General features: G+C 34.6%; 1 protein-coding gene across 3 annotated transcripts in view; it reads left to right on the top strand.

Annotated features, from left to right (window-relative positions):
* The window catches only part of AUH (AU RNA binding methylglutaconyl-CoA hydratase), a 163,603-nt gene that overhangs the window by 498 nt on the left and 148,299 nt on the right, over positions 1 to 14,806 (top strand). The gene's annotated exons all lie outside the window — the stretch shown is intronic.

Below are 14,806 nucleotides of genomic sequence, written 5' to 3'. Positions count from 1 at the left end.
AGAAATGCGGCTTACGTCCTCATCTCTAGACGAGCCAAGGTCAATAAACCGGGTGTGTGATATTTGCTTCCAGATTTTGTTCTTGCTCTGTGATTGCTTTCTGTCAACTCAGCTATCAGGCAGAGAGTTTTGGAAGCTGCCTTGAGAATGCACCTTATTATTCTGAGTCTTCTTCAGTTTAAAGCGGTGCATCTGGAACAATTATTCCCCTTGCCCATTTTATCTTAGAAAGTTAGTTTTGTGGACTATTTCAGTTCAGCTAGACAATTTTGAGCATTTTTTTGGTCTTCCAATTCCCTTGCTAAGCCCTGGGGGACACAATTGTGGATGATGTTGATCTTGCCCTTGAGCTACCTCCCTGGGAGGAGATAGATGCATTAGCAGTACAATACAGTGGGAGGAAGGGTTGTGTTAGAGGATGTGTGCCAGTCGGTGGGATTGCTGTTAAAGCTCAATTCCTTTCACTTGCCTTGTTGGGAGAAGTTAAATGGATCATGAAAGGTGGAAATAGCAGTTTGCCAGAAGAATAGTCATTGAATTTTGACATGCAGTTATTGAGCACCTATAATCGGTTAAGCAGAAGTGCAAAACGAGTTAAGTCATGATTGCTATCTTTAAGCAGCACCCAGTATAGCGAGGAAGATAGTGGTGATTAAAAGGTTATGCTAACTTTAAAGGCTTGGTGAGAGCAAAGGGCTGTAATACCCCCAAGGGGCATATGATCAGCTATATCTGGGGAGATTGGAAGACTGCAGAAGGGGATTCTGAGGGTTAAGTTAGGGTTTTGCCAGATGAAAAGGGGTCCAAGGCATTCTTTGCAATGGAATGTGACATTAGTGAGGGTTCCTAGGCAAACTTCTCTGTGCTTCAATTTTCTTCTGTGTAAAAATAGGAAAAATAATACCAACTTTGTATGGCTACTGTGGAGATTAGACGAGAGTGTAATATAAATTGCCCACTGAGTATCGATCTAGCTCATAGGGGGTCTTCTGGAGTATGATGAGTTATTTCTTTTATTTGTTTATTATTTCAGACAGACAAGAGCATCGTGAAAGGCATGGCATGGGAACATGTGTGATGTTTTGGGGAAATGGCATAAAGCAAGTGTGGTTGTAGTATGGCATGACAGGCAGAATATTGAGAAATTCAGCTGGAAAGTAGATTGGCACTGGAGTGATTAGAGCCATGAATGCTACCATCTTTTGGGTAAGCTTAGTCTTGCCAGGATTTCAGTTACATTAGATGAACCAGCAGTACATTAGATACAAATGCATTGCAGGTACAGCTAGTAATATGCACCATATTCTGTATTTTTTTGACCTAAATGAATGCACATTGAAAGTAAATTTTTACAAAATGTCTGGAAAGCCCTTCAGTTAGGTTTCAAATGGGTCAAGGAAAAGAAATCAGAATATAAGTCAATTTGATAAATTCAGAATGTTTTCAGTCACTTGAAATGTAAAAATCAGCTATTAGGGAATATGGGTTCTTAAGAAAATTGATCCACTTCCTTTCAGGATTGGCAAGGTGACAACTCAGTTTTGTCTAACATTATATGTGCTTTGCTTTGCTTTGCTTTACTGTCATACCAGCAATAAGCAGTGCAAAGAAAAACATGAGTTCAAGGCTGGTGCAGGTGAAGGAATCTCCCTGGTGCCTTTGCTTATTAGAGGCGAGTCCAAAATTTGGTGCTCTTAGCAGCCTGCAGGGAATATGACAACTCCACTGGGTCAGAGGAGCCCCAGACTGCTCTCTGCCCTGTAGGCCTCTTTAGGCTGGTGGAGGTGGGTAAATGCAGAATACATCGGTACTCACTGGTTGCCTGGGTTCCATACTTGTAATTTGTTGTGGAAGCACAGTTAGACAACCAGCTTTCTTTAGTCGTTATATCTTGCATTGTTGTCCAGCCTACTCAGGGTTTTAGAGCAGCAGTCCCGGTCATGGTTTACAGAGGTCTCTCCTGGTTTCCTGCAGTGGCTGCCTTTATAGGTCAACTGGTCTGCAGTCATTCTCCTTCCCAGTTTGTTCTTTGCACTGGTGCTGGGGTTATTTTTTCAAGGCCAAGCAAGAATCACATCTCTGCTCAGTTAAAAACCTCTAGTGGTCTCTAATGCCTACAAGCCCTCACAGCTGCAGGCCTTTACAGACCATCCGTTTCCCTTCTGCTGCGCCTAAGCTTTACCTCTTCTTGCTCTTATGTGTCTGTGCTTTTGCACACACCTTCTGGAATGACCTCTCCCTTCTCCCTACCAACCTTCTCCCAGTCTTGCAGGCTTCTACTCATAATTGTGACCCATTTTAAAGATCATTTTTGTGAACCTTATACCAACTTCTGGTAGAAGTAGAGCAAACAAGCAAATGCATAATTCAAGTTATTCTTAATGCCTGCTCCTACCTCATCATTCACATCTGGCTTATTATCAGGTCTTCCCAAGTGCCTTTGTAGTCTTTCCATTTTTATCCATGTTCTTCTTTACCAACACTGCTCTTGTCCAAGCCTGTATCATGTCTCAGGTGGCCTGTTGCAGAGGTCAGCTAGCTCATCTTCCTACTACATGCTTTTTTTTTTTTTTTTTTAAAACGGGTTGATTCCTTTCACATTTTCCTCATGTTTTAAAGAATACATTCTTTAATGCCATATATTTTATGGCATGTGAATTCTGTCTCAATAAAGCTATATATTTAGATAGATGTATATATTTTAAAATTTTATTGAGATTAATTCACATACAAAATTAAAAATGTACAGTTGTTTTTAGCATATTTACAGAGTTGTGCAACCATCACCACAATCCAATTTTAGAACATTTTTATCAATCTAGAAAGAAACCCTGTTCTCTTTGGCAGTGTCTCCCCGTTCTCAATACTCCCTCTCCCCCCAGACTAAGACCCATTTATCATCTACTTTCTGTCTCAATAGATTTTTCTACTTTGGACATTTCACATAAAGAAATCATATGTGGTTATTTATGGCTTCTTTAACTTAGCATTTGGCTTTCAAGATTCTATTATGTTGTGGCATGTATCAGTACTTCATTTGTTTTTATGACTGAGTAGTATTCCATTGTTTGGATTTTTTTGTCTGTTCATTATTGATGTACATTTGGATCATTTCCACTTTCTGGATCTTGTGAACAATGCTGCTTAGAACATTCATGTATAAATTTTTATGGACATCCTTCTTTATTTCCACTTAGGAGTGCAATTGCTGGATCATATGGTAGTTGTACTTTTATGATTAACATTTTGAGGAACTGCCAAAGTTTTCCAAGGTGGCTGCAGCATTTTACATTCCCACCAGCAAAGTATAAGGGCTCTAATTTCTTCACATCATGAACAGTACTTGTTTGGTTTTTGATTATACCCATCGGGTGTGTTGGGAAGTGATATCTCATTGTGGCTTTGATTTGGACTTCCCTAATAGTTAAAGATGTTGAGTATCTTTTCATGTGCTTATTGGCCATGTGTATTTCTTCTTTAGAGAAATGTCTTCTCAAATCCTTTTTAATTGGGTTGTTTGTCTTTTTGTTGTTGAATTGTAAGAGTTCTTTATATATTCTGGATGCAAGTCTCTAATCAGATACATGACTTGAATATATTTTCTCCTGTGGATTCTTTTTATTCTTGTTAATTTTGAAGACCCTAGGTTTTTAATTGTGATGTAGTACAATTTATTTGTTTCTTTTGTTGCTGAGCTTTTGGATCATATCTAAGAAAACTGTTGCCTAACCCAGGATCACAAAGATTTATAACTGTTTCCTTCCAACAGTTTTATGGTTTTAGCTCTTCACGTTTGTGTCTGTGATCGATTGTGAGTTAGTTTTTGTGTATGATGTGAGGTAAGAGGTCACCTTCATTCTTTTGCTTTGGATATCCAGTGTACCAGTGCTATTGATGAGACTTATTGTTCACCACAGAATTGTGTTGGCACCCTTGTTGAAAATTAATTGACTGTAAACATAGAGTTTGTTTCTGTACTTTCAGTTCTATTCCATTTATCTACATGTCTGTCTTTATGTCGGTACCATTTCTGAAGAATTTATACCAGAATTTCTAAAGAATTCTCAGTTTTTTCAAGGAATTCAACTGGTATTTTGATAGGAATTGCATTGAATAGGTAGATCAATTTGGGGAATATTGCCTTTTTAACAACGTAAAATTTAACATTCCATGAACATGGAATATCTTTTCATTCAGCAGTATTTTGTAGTTTCCATTGTATAAGTCTTAACACTATTTTTGTTAAATTTATTTCTAGCTCTTTCATTCTTTTTGGATACTATTGTAAATGGAATTGTTTTCTTAGTTTTGTTTTCAGATTGTTCATTGCTAGCGTACAGTAATACAGTTGTTTTTGTATGTTGATCTTGTATCATGCAATTTTCCTGAACTTGATGATTTTTTTTCATAGTTTTTTAGTGGGTTTCTTAATATTTTCTATATAAAGGATCCATGTCATTTGCACACAGAAAAATTTTACTTATTCTTTTCCAATCTGGATGCCTTTTATTTCTTTCTCTTCTGTAATCTCCCCCGTTGGACCCTCTGTACAGTGTAGAATAAAAGTATCAAGAACAGACATCCCAGTCTTTTTCCTGATCTGAGGGGAAGGCATTCAGTCTTTCACCATTAAGTATGTTGTTAGCTATGGGTTTTTTGGTAGGTGTCCTTTATCAGGTTGAAGAAGCCTCTGTTTATTCATAGTTTAAGTGTTTTTATCTGGTTGAATTTTGTCAAATTCTTTTTCTGCATCTATTGAGATGATTGTATGACTTTTCGTGTTGAGCCTATTGATATGATGTATTACGTTAATTGATTTTCAAATATTGAACCAGTCTTTCACACCTGGAATAAATCCCACTTGATTTTGGGATGTAATTATTTTTATACATTGCTGGATTTAATTTGCTAACATTTTGTTGAGGATTTTTGCATTTATGTTTATGAGAAATAGTGGTCTTTAGTTTTCCGTTCCTGTGATGTCTTTGTCTGGTTTTGGTATACAGGTAATGCTGACTTCATAAAATGAGCTAGGACGTGCCCCTTCTGCTTCTATTTTCTGGAAGAGATTGTAGAGAAATTGCATCATTTTTTTCTTTGAATGTTTTGGTAGAATTCACTGGTGAAACCATCTGCATCTGATGCTTTCTGATTTAGAAGCTTATTAATTACTAATTCAGTTTCTTTAATATCAATAGATTTAGCCTATTCAGCTTATCTATTTCTTGTCCTGGTAGCTTGTGCCTTTCTCTTTAATAAAGAACTAACTTTTGATTTGATTGATTTTTCTCTACTGATTTTTCTACTTTCAATTTCATTGATTTCTGCTGATTTTTACTTTTCTTCCCACTTATTTTAATTTAATTTGTTGTTTGTTTTCTAGTTTCTTAAGGTGGAAGCTTAGATCACCAATTGTAGACGTTTCTTAATATGTGCATTCAATGCTGTAACTTTTCCCCAAGCACTGCTTTTGCTGCGTCACATGTATTTTGATAAGTTGTATTTTCAATTTCATATAGTTACAAGTATTTTAAATTTCTCTTGAGATTTCTTCATTTACTTATATTTTACTTAAATACCTTATTTAATCTCTAACTATTTTGAGGTTTTTCAGCTGTCTTTCTGTTATTGATTTCTAGGTTTATTTCCATTGTCATCTAGGAGCATACTTCAGTATGATTTCTTTTTTTTTTTTAATTATTTATTTTATTTATTTTTGGCTGTGTTGGGTCTTCCTTGCTGTGTGCGTGCTTTCTCTAGTTGCGGAGAGCGGAGGCTACTTTTCGTTGTGGTGCGTGGGCTTCTCATTGCGTTGGCTTCTCTTGTTTGGGAACACGGGCTCTAGGCACGCGGGCGTCTGTACTTGTGGCTCGTGGGCTCTAGAGCACAGGCTCAGTAGTTGTGGTGCACGGGCTTCGTTGCTCCTCGGCATGTGGGATCTTCCTGGACCAGGGCTCAAACCCATGTCCCCTGCATTGGCAGGCGGATTCTTAACCATTGCACCACCAGGGAAGCCCTGATTTCTATTTTAAATTTGTTGAGGTGTGTTTTTGGCCCAGAATGTGGTCTGTCATGGTGAATATCAGTATGACCTTGGGAAGAATGAGTAGTCTGCTGTTGTTGGATGCAGTATTCTATATTCAAGTAGATCTAGTATTCAGTTAGATTTAGTTGATTTTCTGTTGGTGTTCAGTTAAGCTATACTCTTAATTGATTTTCTGCCTACTGGATCTATAAGTGATAGAGGTGAGTTGAAATTTGCAACTATGCTAGTGGATTTGTTTATTTCTCCTTGTAATTCTATCAGTTTTTAAATCATGCAATTTGATGCTCTATTGTTAGGTGGATACGCATGGGTTATTATGTTGGAGAAATGACCCCTCCAGCATTATGTAATGCCCCTTTTTCTCCCTGAGACTATTCCTTGTTCTGAGATCTGCTGTCTCTGAAATTAATGTAGCTACTCCAGGTTTTATTAGTGTTAGCATGGTTTATCTTTCTTCATCTCTTCATTTTTAATCAGTCTGTGTCTTTATATTTAAAGTGGATTTTTTGTACACAACTTATAGTTGGGTTTTGTTTTTAATCCACCCTGACAGTATCTGTCTTTTAATTAGTGTACTTTAGACCATTCATACTTAAAGTGATTACTTAAATAGTTGGATTATTATGTATTTGTAACTGTTGTCGGTTACCCTGTTGTTTGCAATATATATTTACAACTAATCCACGCCCGCTTTTTAATAACACTATACTGCTTCATGGTGGTAATGGTATAAATGCATATTCCTATTTCTTTCCTCCCATTCCTTATAACATTGCTGTCATTTATTACCCTTTTCTGTAAGCTACAGTCACCACATACATGGTTGGCATTATTGTTTTGAATAAGTTGTTATCATTTAGATCAATTAGTTATGAGTCTAAAAGAATCTTGAAATTTACTTAGTAGTCTGTTGTTAGCAGTAGTTGGGCTTAATAATTCTGAATATGTTTTCTTTTTATTGTAGGATAGAGTAAATGAAAAAAATGTTGTTCTTGGGAAACAGACTTTTCATTATGGTAGGAGAGAGAAAGTACAAATATGGGATGGGGGAAGGTGAGGAAGAAACCTGTTACCTTGGATTTGAATTAGAGTTATCGGGACAAACTTACAAAAACCATAAGTATATTGTATGTGTACGTGTTTATATTTATTTCCTATTCTGACCATTGAAACAGTCTAAAAGGAATGATACCACAGTAGCAGTGAACATATCTAATGTCCAGATTTTGTTTCTAAAGACTGTTCCCCCACTGAAAGAAGCCAGAGCTCTTTGGAGAAATGTCTGATTTTAGGTCTGGAGCAGGGAAAGTGAAAGGTGAGCCTGGAATATCTTTGTGAGTCAAAAAACAAGGAAGTGTTCAAATACTAAAAGGAACATGTCAGAAGGACATAGAAACATGTTAAATACTAAAAGGAACATGTCAGGATATAACCTTACAAGGACTTTGAACATTAAAAAGTACAGTGATAATGGATTATAGCACCTTGAATAAAGAATCCATGAAGCCATGGTGATTACTCAAGATGGTGGGGTAGGGAAGAAGATGTTTTTATAGAAAAATAGTAGGAATGATAGAAAATCACCATTTTTGAAACCACCAATGTAAAAATAAAGGAATTATCACGGCCGTGTGAGATACAGGCCCTTTATCTTTTTCCAAATGGGTATCCCGTTGTCCCAAAATCACTTATTCATCTTTACCCCACTGATTTGAAGGGCCATTTTTATCATGAGCTAAATTTCCATCTGGTCTTTCTGTTCTGTTTTATGGTCTCTGTAGATGTTACACTTCTACATTATTTTATGATTAAAGCTGTGTTGTGTTTTAGTGTATGGTAGGGCTAGGTATTCCCTCCTTCACCTTTGCTCTTTCTTTTTTTTTTTTTTTTTTTCTTGGTTCTTCCTGCATGGTTATTTTTCCACATGAGTTTTGGAATCTCCATGTATAGTTTCAGAAAAAGGCTTGTTGGTATTTTTATTGACATTGTGTTGGATTTAAAACTAGGGAAATATTTATGATACTGCTTTTTTCCACCTAAAAACATGGTATGTGTTTCCATTTTTGCAATTCTATTTTGTTTTTTTTTTTTAAGGGGAGTTTTAGAAGTGCCCACCAATAGGGTTTGCACATTTATGTTAAGTGTACCCCAGGTCATCCTGTCTCCTGTCTGGTTGTTCATAAAAATGAGATGATTTCTTTCAATATATCTTCTGTGTGTTTGCCTTTCTTCCTCCCTCCCCCCCCCCCCCCCCCCCCTCCCTCTCTCTTTTCTTCCTTGTATATGAAGGCTATTGTATCTGGATATTTAATTTCATGTCTTTTAAATAATGCTCTTTTGTTGCAGTAGTTTTTTATTTGATTGTTTTGGGTTTTCTAGGTTTACAATCATCATCTGTTAATGATTTTCCAAGTTGTTTCTAAAATTTGGGTATTATAAAAATTGCATATCTCTTTTTGTTCATGTGAAGGAGTTCTGGGTTAGTTCATTATGTTTTTATTGTAGGTTCTTACTACTTTTGTAGTATTTTAAGGAACCTGAATTATATATGGTTTATCAAAAGTATTCTGTCAGTGGTTTTCAGTTCTTTGTGTATTACAAGGGATTTGTTAGTAAAAATAGTTAAATTATTGAGGTCTACAGAATTCTAAAGTAACAATATATGCTCATGGTAAAATAAAAAAACAAACAAACAAACAAAAAACACTGTGGAAGGGTGTCATCTCTTCACTTTCAAACCGTTTCATCAAAAGTAAAGACTTTAAACTTATATTTTGAGTCTTTGCTGTGAATGATAATTTTATTCACTTTCTGGTTTGTGTTACCTTTATAATTATTTTTATAGACAGTATCTGGACTTTTTTGGTGTAAGGTCAGAAAATGTTTGCTGTTCTATATCTTTCATCTTCTAACTATACAATTTCTGTCATGTGTAACTTTATATCATCAAAGTTTATGATAGTTACATTTTGTTCTCTTACAGTTGTCCACTGCTGTATCTATAGATTGAATATAAACAGGGTTTATAATATTATTGATAATAGTTATGTTGGTACTGCTTTCAGTATATCTCTAGAAGCAGTCTGCTTTCCATCTCCACTCCACAGCGTGAAGCCTGTGTGCTGTCATCTCTCATCTGGATCTCTGCAGTAGCCTCTTGTTTGGTATCCCCCACTATACTTTTTTTTTTTTTTTCTTTTTTGTAACTGTAGGTGAAATTCACATAATACAAAGTTTACCGTTTTAATTTTTCAAAGTGTACATTCAGTAGTTTTTAGGTTATTCACCATGTTGTACAGCCATCATCACTGTCTTAATTCCAGAACACTTTTATTACTTTCAGAACAAGCCCATACTCTTTAGTCAGTTCCTCCACATTCCCCCTCCCCCCAGTTTCCAGAAACCACTAATTTCCTTTCTGTCTTTACAGGTTTGCCTATACTAGGTATTTCACAGAAGTAGAAACATACAATATGTGGCTTTTTGTGTCTGGGTTCTTTCAGCCTAATGTTTTCAGAGTTCGTCTGTGTTATAGCATGCATCAGCACTTCATTCCTTTTTATGGCTGAATAATATTCCATTGACTGGATATAGCACATTTTGTATTTTTACTTTTTAGATATTATGAGTAATGCTGCTAAATACTTGTGTACAATTATTTGTTTGAGCATAGGTTTTCATTCTTTTGGATAGATATCTAGGAGTAGAATCATTGGGTCATATGGTAATTTTATGTTTAGTGTTTGGAGGAACTACCAAACTGTATGAGAATATGAGAGTATGTATGAGAGCTCCTGTGTCTCCACACCTTGTCAATGCTTGTTTGTTTCCTTTTTTAAATTACAGCCATCTTATTGGGTATGAAGTGACACCTCATTGTGGTTTTGATTTGCATTCCTCTAATAACAAATTATGTTGAGCCTCATTTCATTTATATATCTTCTTTGGAGAAATATCTATTCAACTCCTTTGCCTGTTTTTCAGTTGGGTTGTCTTTTTGTTGTGAATAGTAAGAATTCTGTATATAATCTGAATATAAACCCCATATCAGATGTATGATTTGCAGATATTTTCTGTGGCTTGTTTTTTCACTTCCTTGGTAATTTTGAGGAAGTCTGGTTTATCTGTTTTTTCTTTTGTTGCTTGTCCTTTTGTTGTCGTATTTAGGACACTGTTGCCTAATCCAGGATCATGAAGATTTATACCTTTGCTTCCTTCTAAGAGTGTTATAGTTTTAGCTCTTAGATCCATTTTGAGATAATTTTTGTATGTGGTGCGAGGAAAGGGTCCAACTCCATTCCTTTGTGGCTGAGTGTCTAGTTGTCCCACCACTATTTGTTGAAAAGTCTTGCACCGTTGAATGGTCTTGGTATCCTTGTCAAAAACCAATTGATCATAAATTTTTATTTACTTAGGTCTTCCTTAATTTCTTTCAGTGGTGTTTTATAGTTTTCAGTGTACAGTCTTGAACTTTCTTGATTAAGTTTATTCCTAAGTATTGTCTTTTTTTGGTGTTATTACAAATTGAATTGTTTTCCTAATCTCATTTTTGAAATGTTTATTGATAGTTATAGAAATATAACTGATTTTTATATATTGATATTGTATCATGCAACTTTATTGAGTTCATTTATTAGCTCTAATAGTTTTTGGTGGATTCATTGGGATTTTCTGTGTATAAGATCATGTTATTTGTGAATGGAAATTGTTTTACTTCTTTTTTTTTCCTATCTGGATGCCTTTTATTTCTTTTTCTTGCCTAATTACCCTGGCTAGAACTTCCAGTACAACATTGAATAGAAGTGGTGAAAACAGACATCCTTATCTAGTTATTTATCCTAAGGAGAAGACTTTCAGTCTTTTAACATTAAGTATGATGTTAGTTGTGGGTTTTCTATAAATGCCCATTATTAGGTTGAAGAAGTTTCCTTCTGTTACTAGTTTGTTGAGGTTTTTAAATTATTATTTTTTTAAAAAATCATTTAAAGCATGTTGGATTTTGTCCAGTGTTTCTTCTGCATCAGTTGAGATGATCATGTAGCTTTCAAATGTTTTCTTTTATTCCATTCGTTTGATGTATTACTTTGATTGATTTTTGTGCTGAACCAGCCTTGCATTCCTGGGATAAGTCCCTCTTGGTCATGGCTGCTAGATTTGGCTTGCTAGTATTTTGTTGAGGATTTTTACATCTGTATGCATAAGAGAAATTGGTCTAGTATATTCTAGTATATTCTTGCTTGTTTCTAATCTGTTTTCTGCACTGTGGCCTGAGTGATCTTTTTAAAATGCAAGTTTGAACGTAGAAGTACATTTCCCCAACTTGAAAAAAAGCTATTAGAAATGCATAGCAAACATTATGCTAAATGGTGAAATACTTAGAAACATTTTCATTAAAGGCATTGATAAAGTAAGGGAACTTATTATTTTTGCTAATATTATGTTGGACTTGAAGTCCTAGCTAAAGTAAAACAGCAAGAGAAGGAAATGAAAAATTAACATTGGAGCAGAAAATGTAACTGCCAGTATTTCTAGATAATGATTGTTGTCTTAGAAAATTGAAGAGAACCACTTGTTAAGTCTATTAATATTTCATAAATTTGCCAGGAAAAGTTCATATAAAATAGCACGAAACTTTCCATGTACTCTCTATTTGTGATTAGAAAATATAACTGATATAGAAATAAAAGCATTCACAAGGGGCAACAGATAGCCTTTGGAGATATGCAAGTTGAAAAAGTCTCAAGTCTTTATTGAGGAAAAAACCAAGACCTGAAAACTTGGAGCATTGCACCATGTTATAAAGGGAAAGAGTTAATACTTTAAATATGTCAGTTTCCTAAATATTAAACAACAAATATCCTAACAGTGTATTTTAAATTTCATTGAAAAGAGTTGTGTTTAAGAATATTTAAGACATTTTGAAAAATAATAGCTGGTAGATGTGGTGCTTACTGGACATTAGATAACAAAACATACAATATTGTTATAATAATTAAAGTAGCAGAACATTAGAATAAGAGTGGACCAAGAAATTGACAGTAAAACAGAGTAGAGAGTCCAGAGAGTGATTTTTATAGTTATTTAGTATACAGTTGTTTGATTTTTGAAATCAGAAAGAAAATAGGGTACTATTTTATGAATGGTGCTAGCCGAAAATGTTTATGCATTTTAGAGAAAATAAGACACCTGCGGAGTTGAGAACAGCAGAAATGAAAGTAATCAATGTTAGGAGAAAGTATTAGAGAATTGTTTCAAAACATTAGGGTAGAGAGATCCTTGATTTTATTTTAATTGGTTTAGTTTTCCTTTTTCTTAATTACCTATACAGTTAGTATTGTGACCAATATTTAACATGGTTTGTTTTGAGAACTAGCAGTGCCTTCCTCCACCCCATTTCCCATACTCCAGAAGCAGTTATTTAAAACCCTTTGGCTGATTCTTTGGGGTATATGTTATTTCATTTGAAATAACATACATGTATTTCTACTTCTGTAATTTTCAAATTTAGGTATTACCTATCTATTGACTTTTTGCAATGGAGGGTAAGTGTTTGGCCCCCTTTCACACTCCACCACAAATGTGTCCCTTCTCTTTTGCCCTCATCCTCACTCCATGGTTCTCTGGTAATTTGGCTCTATTTCTAGGTCTAAGTGAATGTTGCCATGTTTTTTTTTAAAATTTTTTTAAAAAAATAGCTTTATTGAGATATAATTCATATACCTTAAAATTCTCCTATTGAAATGTAAAGTTTAATGGCTTTTAGTATATTTACAGAGTTGTGCATCTATCACCACAATCAATTATTGAACATTTTCATTGCTCCGAAAAGAAACTTAACACTTTTTAGCTGTCGCTGCTCAATCCCTCCATCTCTACCAGTCCTTGACAACCACTAATCGACCTTTTTTCTCCCGTCTGATTTGTCTCCTCTCAACATTTCATATAAATGGAATTATAAGGTATGTGCTCCCTTGTGACTGGCTTCTTTCACTCAGCGTGTTTTCAGGGTTCATCCATGTTGTACGTGTATTGATACTTCGTTGTTTTTTTTAGGCCAAATATTACACTGCGTGGATATACTACATTTTGTTTATCTGTTCATCAGCTGATGGATATTTGGGTTGTATCCACCTTTTGAGTATTTTGGATAATGCTGCTCTGATCATTTTGGTGTATTTGTGTGGACGTGTGTTTTCATTGTAAACCCTTTTTAAGGAAGATACTAAGCCCGAAAGTTGCAAAGGCAATAATATACTATATAAAAAGTTAAAACTATGGTGCAAAAAAATACCATAAATAAGTTGAATTTTAAAAGTGAATCATAGGGAAAAGATCTGTTTTATAAATAATGAATTAATGTCTGTAACCTAAAAATTTATTAATTGAGATGCAAAAGACAAGTTTGATAAGATAAGCAAACAATAAGAACAGTTAATTCAGAAAACAAATGACAAATGATTATTAAACTTAGTTAACTCAACTTTGGTTCGTAAGATTAGGTGAAACTTGATACATAATGATGTTATTTTCCCATATATTGTCAGAGATTTATAATATTCAGTGTTGAGTGGTAGACCAGTGATTCTCAATAACATGTTTAATGAGGTCCCCTTACTGACCTGAGATGAAATGTATAGATAATGTAAGCAGCTCACACACATAATTTAAAAAATCTTTAATAAAACAAAAGGAAGGTAATTTATGGCAAAATAACTTATTTAAATATATAATTTTCCTGCTGTGATCATTAAAATATAAATAAGTTAGGATTTAAGAGAAGTAAGAAGACTAGAAGCCATTTCACAAAGTAAGTAGCGGAAAATAAAAAACAGGTGGTATAAGAGGATATTAGAATAAAACCTAGTATTGGGTTAGTAATAACAGACCAAACTTATTTGTATATGATAAGAGACTGAGACAATAGCCTGAACTGAAGAAAGGATAGTATGCCAAGGTAAATTTTCAACTGAGTGGAAGTGGTATTCTCACAAATGAGCCGTGCCTTATTTATTTATTTATTTTGAGTCAAAATCTCTGCTGGGATGCGGGAGAGGGTGGTGACAGAGTAACTTGTAAGATTCAGTTCTCATTGACACCAAGTCAAACGGAAGTTCTCTCTTACCAGTAATATACTTGAAAATGCAGTGAATGTAATTAGACTTAACATAATTTTTTTTTTCTTTGTTTGATGGGTACCATGTAAAACGGAATTTATTATAATTCCTCTAATTTTAGGGCAAAAACCTTGTACTCGAAAAGAGCATATGTATCTGTGTGTAAAGTTATGAGTTTTGTGTGTTCCAGTGTAATAGATCCTATGCTAGTGTGTCTCATACATCTTTTCTAACAAAGTCTGGTGGTTCCACACCAAGCGGTACACAGAATTGCCACAGAAAGTTCTAAATGGCCTGAAGGAGCTGAGTTCCAGTGTCCTAACGTCTGTATTTCTTTATAGATAAGTTAATGTGTATAATGTAAGACTAATTTGTTGGTACAGTTGTGTCTTAGTACAATGTAGAGGTAGTTTAAAAATATATTAGAAGTGATCTTAATTTCAGATTGATTTTGTATATTTTTTGAGAATTAGTGATAATATAAATATTAAAATATGTGGGCAAGGAAGTGTCGTTTTGCAGGTAATACATATAATTGGAGCTCTATTAAGATGTGCTACTGTGAATAAATACGTACTGGTGATTTGGCTGGACAGTATCTGTATTTTTGAGAGTTATCTGTTAAAATTTAAGAATACACATTCTG

The sequence above is a fragment of the Balaenoptera acutorostrata genome, chromosome 6 (assembly GCF_949987535.1).
Source record: "Balaenoptera acutorostrata chromosome 6, mBalAcu1.1, whole genome shotgun sequence".
Taxonomy (NCBI): Eukaryota; Metazoa; Chordata; class Mammalia; order Artiodactyla; family Balaenopteridae; genus Balaenoptera; species Balaenoptera acutorostrata.
Note: the sequence above shows the minus strand (reverse complement) of the source record. Positions and strands in the feature narration are given on the sequence as shown.